The sequence below is a fragment of the Eriocheir sinensis genome, unplaced genomic scaffold, assembly GCF_024679095.1.
Source record: "Eriocheir sinensis breed Jianghai 21 unplaced genomic scaffold, ASM2467909v1 Scaffold529, whole genome shotgun sequence".
NCBI lineage: Eukaryota > Metazoa > Arthropoda > Malacostraca > Decapoda > Varunidae > Eriocheir > Eriocheir sinensis.
This window is the reverse complement of record NW_026111864.1, coordinates 30,001-37,500: the sequence shown is the minus strand read 5'-3', so window position 1 is coordinate 37,500 and position 7,500 is coordinate 30,001.

Here is a 7,500-nt window from a genome sequence, read left to right as displayed (position 1 = left end):
AGGCTGTGTTACTTTAGGTATGAGATGCATGAAGGGAGGAATGGGGTGAGGAAGAGGGAAGAGGTTATTCACTGATGATGTGGGCTGTGTTACTTTAGGTATGAGATGCATGAAGGGAGGAATGGGGGTGAGGAAGAGGAAGGGAGTTATTCACTATGGAATGTAATGGTTAGGCTGTGTTACTTTAGGTATGAGATGCATGAAGGGAGGAATGGGGGTGAGGAAGAGGAAGGGAGTTATTCACTATGGAATGCAATGGTCTGAGATGACAATACACCAGGATACAATATAAGGAGACTACAAAATGCTTCATTGCATACACATGGCAACCCCTGAAGATGAGTTATTAAGGCAGATAAAAATAAATAAATAATTAAATAAAAAAAGCAAACAGAACAATACAGAAATTTTGGATAAGAAAGAACACTAAATGAATAAAGAGAGGAAAACAAGAAACCCAAACAGTGAAGGAGTGCACCAGGGAGTGCTGTTATGAAGCCAAAACTCCCGACCATGAACTGAAAATATAATTATGAAGAGAGAACTGAACTGAACTGAACAGATGGTGACAGAAAAAGAGAAAGAGGCAGCACCACCTGAGTGAGAGCCTCTGCGTCACCCATGCCACTCTGAAACAACACAAGAAAAACACTGTGGCTTTAGTAAACACGACTTCTTCCTCCTGAACTGTGGCTGGGAGGAAGGACACTGGACGATGAAATACTAGAGCTGAGGACCATAACTGATTCTTGCATTGGGAGCTTGGATAGCAGGGTGAACCTTCATGTGCTGGACAGGGTTGTGGGAATCATAACAGAAAAAGAAAAAAGTGCCAGGTAATTGTGACTGGATGAAAATGCAATACTTCAGCACCAGTGTAGGGAGAAAAATACTCAGAGGACTTAGTACTCGAGGGTCAATTTTCTGATTTGTAGCTGGGAGGTAAGACACGGGGTGGTGGAATAGCTGAATCAAGGGTTTAGCTGTTACATATATATATATATATATATATATATATATATATATATATATATATATATATATATATATATATATATATATATATATATATATATCTCTCTCTCCTCCTCTCCTCTCCTCTCCTCTTCTCTTCTCTTCTCTCTCTCTTCTCTTCTCTTCTCTTCTCTTCTCTTCTCTTCTCTTCTCTTCTCTTCTCTTCTCTTCTCTTCTCTCTGTGTGTGTGTGTGTGTGTGTGTGTGTGTGTGTGTGTGTGTGTGTGTGTGTGTTGGATCACACCTCAGAATGTGGTGCATTGTGCCGCCAGCCGCAGGCTTACTAAAAATCGGCTCAATCTTATCATCAACACCATCAATTGCGTGTAAGAACTCATTGCAGTCTAAGATGGTCTCCTTTATTTTTTCCTTGGTCTCTTCTTCATCCCTCCCTCTTCCTTCTCCTCCTCCTCCTCAGCCATTATTATTGGTCCACTGCAGTACAAAGGCATTTCCTAATGTTCCCAACCTCTCTCGCATCGCCTTCACTCCCTCCCTTCCCTAAACTCTCCTTCACTCCCCTACTTCCCTTCCCTTGCTTTGCTTCCTCTCTCTCTCTCCCTCTCCCTTCCTCCCTGCTTCCTTTTCTTTCCCTCTCAAACCCCCCCCCCTCTCTCTCTCTCTCTCTCCCTCTTCCTCTTTGCCTTTCCTTTCCTTTCCTTTCCTTCCCTCCCTCCCTTCCATTTTTTCCTTTCTCCTCTTCCTTCCCTCTCCCTCTCCCTCTTTCTCCCCCTCCCTCCTTCCCTTCCTTCTCCTACTCCCTTCGTACCTTCCCTCCTCAGCTGCAGCAGTTTCTCACCAATTCTCTCCCTGAGCTGCTGTGTCTGTGGTGTCAGGAGCTGCATGGTGTCTCTGGTCTGGAGGCGTTAGGGCCGGACACCCACCAGGCCTTGGAAGGAGAGGCTCAGGGTGAAGGTGCTGGGGTCAGCCTCGCCCCGCATCTCCTATTGGCATAAGGACCCTGGTACTGGATGCAGCGCCAGTGTGCCCGCTGGACGTACACCAGGCTCAGCAGTGTCTCCTGAAGGCTGAGGAGGACAGGGAAGGGAGGAGGATGGTTAATGTTGAGAAAAAGAGCAGGTTAACTATAGGAAAAAGACATTATTATTGAGATCCAAGAAAGGGCATCATGCAAAAATAAAAATGCTATAGGCCCAAACAGATTCATCTTAATGAGCAGACATGGATAGGGAAAATAAAATAGGCAGCGACAGTAAAGTAAGGAGAATAATAATAATAAAAAAGAGGGACAAAAACAATATTAAAACAAAACAGTTCAATAAATCCTGCATCAGAGATAAGGCAGACAGAGAGATAGATAAATGGATATAGACAGACTGAGATAGATAGATAGATAAAGACAGATATAAGCAGAGATAGATAGACAGGCACAGATATGGACAGATTGATACAGAAAGATATAGACAGACAGATAGATAGATAGACAGACAGCTATCAGGCACCTTGGTGATGGCTGCAGGGGGGTCCAGCAGGGGGGCAGTGGTGGCCCAGCAAGAACAAATCTTCACCAAAACTGTACATGATGTTCCTACTCAAGGTACACATCACCTGTGAGAAAATGGTGATCCTCTGATAATATCTTAGAACATGGCAGACGCTCCCCTTAAGCCCTCATAGTCTGCCTTCCTGAAGTCGGGTATTAATGTGTTGTTACTGCTGACTCTATCCTCTCATTTAACATTAAATCTAATTTCCTTATGATCACTGTTACCTAATGAATCCCCAACCTCAATGTTGCTTATTTTGTCCTCTCTATTAGTTAACAACAAATCCAAAATATTTTCTTCCCTCGTTGGTGTTCTAATTAACTGCTTAAGGAAACTATCCTGTATCACGTCTAACAAATCCTGTGCCTCTTGATCTCCGGATAAAGTATCCCACTTTATGTTCCTATAACTGAAATCCCCAATTACACACACATTCCTATATCTTGACGCCCTACTAATTTCTTGTAAAAGGGGTTGGCTACTGTCCCTGGTAAGGTTGGGCGGTCTGTAAAGTACTCCGATGACAAGCTTCTCCTTTCTACCTATTGTTTCTACCCAGAGGGATTCTGTATTGCTATCTTCCTTGACTGAGTTGTTAATGACACACTTAAGATTGTCCCTGATGAAGAGTGCGACCCCACCCCCCTTCCTGCCTATTCGATCTTGGTGGAGTAACTTATACCCTTCAATCTCTAATTCTGGGAGAAAGTGTCTGTCTGCAGTGTTTATCCATGACTCTGTGATCGCTATCATATCAAATTTCTCTACGCACGCCTTTCCCCTCAATAAATCTATCTTATTCCTAATACTTCTACTGTTTGTATAGTACACATTTAGACCTACCCCTTGCCTTACCCTATTATTATTACTACATTTAGTGCTCCCACTTGGTATTGCCATCTTAGGCCCCTTCTTACTTACCCTAAAAAACCCTGCAGGGCCCCCAATCCACGTTCAAGGGCATCATACAAGATCTGTACCCCCTCCCATGAAAGGTGAACCCCGTCCCTCTGGTATAGGTGGTTCTTGCCAAAGAAACTGTCCCAGGCGTCGACAAATGTCCATCCATTGGCTTTGCAATAATCTGCCAACCTGCAGTTTAATGCAATAGCCCTGGACAGTCAAATGGCACCAACCCGCCGCCTTGGCAGAACCCCACACACCACAGGAACCCCGCCTTTGGACGTAACTTTTCGAAGTGCCTCCATGTAGCGACGCAGAAGCTGCTCACTACCTAACCTGACTATGTCGTTCCCTCCCACACTCAGGCAGACGATGGGTTTGACTCCCTCGCCTGACATGCACGACTCTACCCTGTCGCTGACATCCCTAATCCCCGCCCCAGGAAAACACACCCTGGTCCTACGTGTCCTATCTTTAGCACAGAAGGCCCTATCTGACAACCTGACCTGGCTATCCCCAACAACCAAAATGTTACCTCTGGGCAGGGATTTGTCATCTGCCCTCCTCTCCTTCACCTCCTGCTCCTTCACTCTCTCCCTCAGCTCAGAGAGAGCCTGGAAGGAGTTGCGGCACTCCACACCCGCAGGATTGGTCCTCTTCAACCTTAAGCAGCTGCCATGGCTCTTGACTACCTGCCAGCCCCCATCTTGTGACGGTGTACTATATGTACATCGCCTGTCTGAGGACCTGATGAACGAAGGACTCCATTTTCCTTCCTCATGGCCTCCACAGTCCTCTCCAACTCTTCAATTCTCTCCAAGAGAGAATTTACTAGCCCAACTGTACCCCTTCCGGCCCCGCCTCCTCCCTTCACTGCACCACTGTAACTCATCCCACCAGACATGGTCAACCCAAGAGCTAGCCAGAGCACGTCCTATCACCTTGAGGACCTGAGCACGTCCTATCACCTTGAGGACCTGAGCACGTCCTATCACCTTGAGGACCTGAAGTACAGGAAAGGAAGCTGCACTGGTAAGGTCCTGTTATGGGGTGGATCAAAGATTGTGTGGGGTAGAAGGAACTGAAAATGGAAGTGGATTTAGAAGTTTTGGAATACAGGGTTTTCAGGTGATGCTAAGCTATTAGAGTCAGTGCATTGGTGATGGGCAAAACAAGTTGGTGGTCTCTCCCAACAGTCACAGGGATATGAGGAGTGACTGATTCCCCATTATATAATTTTTCACATCCTCTCACCTATCAAACCATCTGACCTTTCTGTATGTCCTCATCATTGTACTTGCAGACATACATGCGAATTCATCCTCCTCACTCTCTGACAGCCTCAGCCTCGTACACGTTCCTTCTCTTGTCACGTTTTTCAAACTTAGAGTTCTTTCCTTGCTGAGATTCTCGAGGCAGCTTCCTTTTCCTAGATTAATTCTGAATTATCTCACACCCTCCATGATGATCTGTTCTCCCCATGGACCACAGAGCTCTCCACCACTGATACTCTTACAAAATATATTCTACCCCATGACTCTCCCTATCTACACCTGGTTTGTCACATCTAACCAGTCATCTTGCACTTCTTCATGTTATATGCCTTATATGACTGTCATCTGTACTAGGCTGCTCATTTGTCCAGTGCTCAATATCCTTATGGACACAGTGGCCCTAACGGAGGAGTAAACCCATGCAGGCTTGTCTTTAGCAGCATCTATTATGAGGATGTGCATGGCACCCAGAAAATAGGCTTGAAACACACAGTGATGCCCACTCTACAGGACTGCACTAGAATTCTATCAATACACACTTTGAGGAATCCATTGTGAGTTCCCAGGAGCTGGCCACAACATGCAAAGTGTTGCTGGCACGAAGTAATTTCTCTCATCAGTGGACAAGGGGGAGCAGAAATGCCAAGATGTTGTAAGTAATAAACATATAGGAAGAGAAGAGGTCCCAAGACAGAGCCCTCAAAAACCTCACTCCGCACCTTTCTCGGCAGGCTGTATTGATTATTGACCATTACTCATATATCTCTATTAATCAAAATTGCCTGATCCAAAGAAGTAGTCTTTCCCTGATCCCATATTTGTACATCTTCTTGAGTAGTGGACACTGTGTCAAAGGCCTTGGAATAATACAAAAGTGTGAGATCAACATAAAGGTAGATGACGACCTGACTGAAATTAAGGATCAACTAATCCTCCACAGATGTATCGGGTCTGAAGCCACACTGATCCTCGTTCATAAGTTGTCAGACTGAGCAGAACCATAGATGAACTTTGTTAGAACCTGATCCATTGCTCTGGCACAAATAAATGTCAGGGAAACAAATTTGTACAACAATGAGTTGTGGTTAGAGCCTTTCTTAAATACTAGTGTTACTGAGGACTTTTTTTCATTTAAGAGGAGGCTTGCAAGTCTGGAAATGAAGAATATTACCTGATAGTATATGTTAGGTTGCTTTACCCACTGAACTAGTCCCAGTGAAGCAAAACACTGATAGAATAATTCATCATTCATCAATAGGCCACAATTGTGTGTGCCACTGGCCAATCTGATGGAAGGTAGGTTAGGTAAGTTAAAATCTTTCATCATAAAGATTTCTTAGCTAAGGCAGAAATCAAGTAAGATATCCAGAAAGTGGACATTTCTACAATCCATGTAAAAAGGTGGAAAATAATTTTATTGTATATTTTTATTTTTATGTCCCTTAAATTCTCTTGAACTAAAGACCTAGAAGCAGCCTCAGATTAGCATCATGGAGAGAAAGTTTTCTAGATAAGCCTTCAGTCGGGAGCTGTTTTACTGAGTCACAGAGACTTGACAATCTATCAGAGAGAGACCTAACAGCAGAGCAGAGAGCCAGGACCATTTCCTGATAGCTGTCTGGAGGCTTCCTGCTGGCCAGAACCATAGGAGCCACCGGCAGACAGTCGAGAATGTCCAGGGGATCACAGACTATGGCATCATCTTCAAGTGGTGGCAAGCATGCACAACACAGCTCTGTTCCTGCACCATCTTGCACAGTGTATCAAAACATGCAATATTTGCCTTGGGGACAAGTGGTTTGCCAGTAGACGACAGGGCTGGGGTTGGGCACAGGAAACTGAGGACAAACAGGAAGGAATACAAGTCCTTGCAACCCAATTTCTTTATTTGTCTCTCTTTGTCAACCTCAGGTAGGCACCAGCCACCAGTTACAGAACCAAGGCTCACAGTAAGGGTATGGCACAACCCACAAACACGTACGGCAGACACTCTGTACCTCGCCAGTGGCAAGAAAGTCTTGTCTCAGTACATGTTTGGGGCCACAGTATTTGACAACAGGTGGTGTTTTCTTTGATCATACTTCATAGGATCACTTCTATAGTATGACAGCCAAGTTCCCTGACCGAAACTTGGAGTGACTATACAATAATACAATACAGTAATAGTACCAACCCTCACATATGCAAGTGAAACGTGGGCCTGGAATGAAAGTCAGAGGTCTAGAGTGCAGGCAGTGGAAATGAGTTATTTGAGGAGTGCTTGTGGTGTGAGAAGAATGGATGGAATGAGTAATGAAAGTGTGTACGAGCATTTTGGAATGTGTCACAGGGGTGAAGGGAAGAAGTGTGGAGTGGTGGAAGAAGTGAAGCTACAGACCTTGAAGTGGTTTGGCCACATGGAGCGAATGGAGGAGAGTAAGATGACCAGAAGGGTGTATGTGAGTGAGATAGAGGGAGGGAATGCTGGAGGACGACCTTCAGTGAAATGGAGGGATAGGGTGCAAGAGTATGTTTGGGAGAGGGGGGAAAGATCTTTGAGAAACTTTCAGCAGGCAAGGAGGGAGTGTCTGGATAGAGAAAGATAGAAGCTCTTCTGCCGTGGCCATCCCCTGGTGGGAGCTCCTAGGAGCAGGCGTTGATGAAATGATGATGATGATGATGATGTTTTCTTTCATTTGTAATTTTTCAATTTTATTTACGATGTTGGCTCCATATAAGATTGATGGCAAGCAGACAGTTTTTGAAAAAGTTTTCCCTATGGTTATTTTGTGGCAGCTTTTAGTCGTTATGGAGTATCTCTTA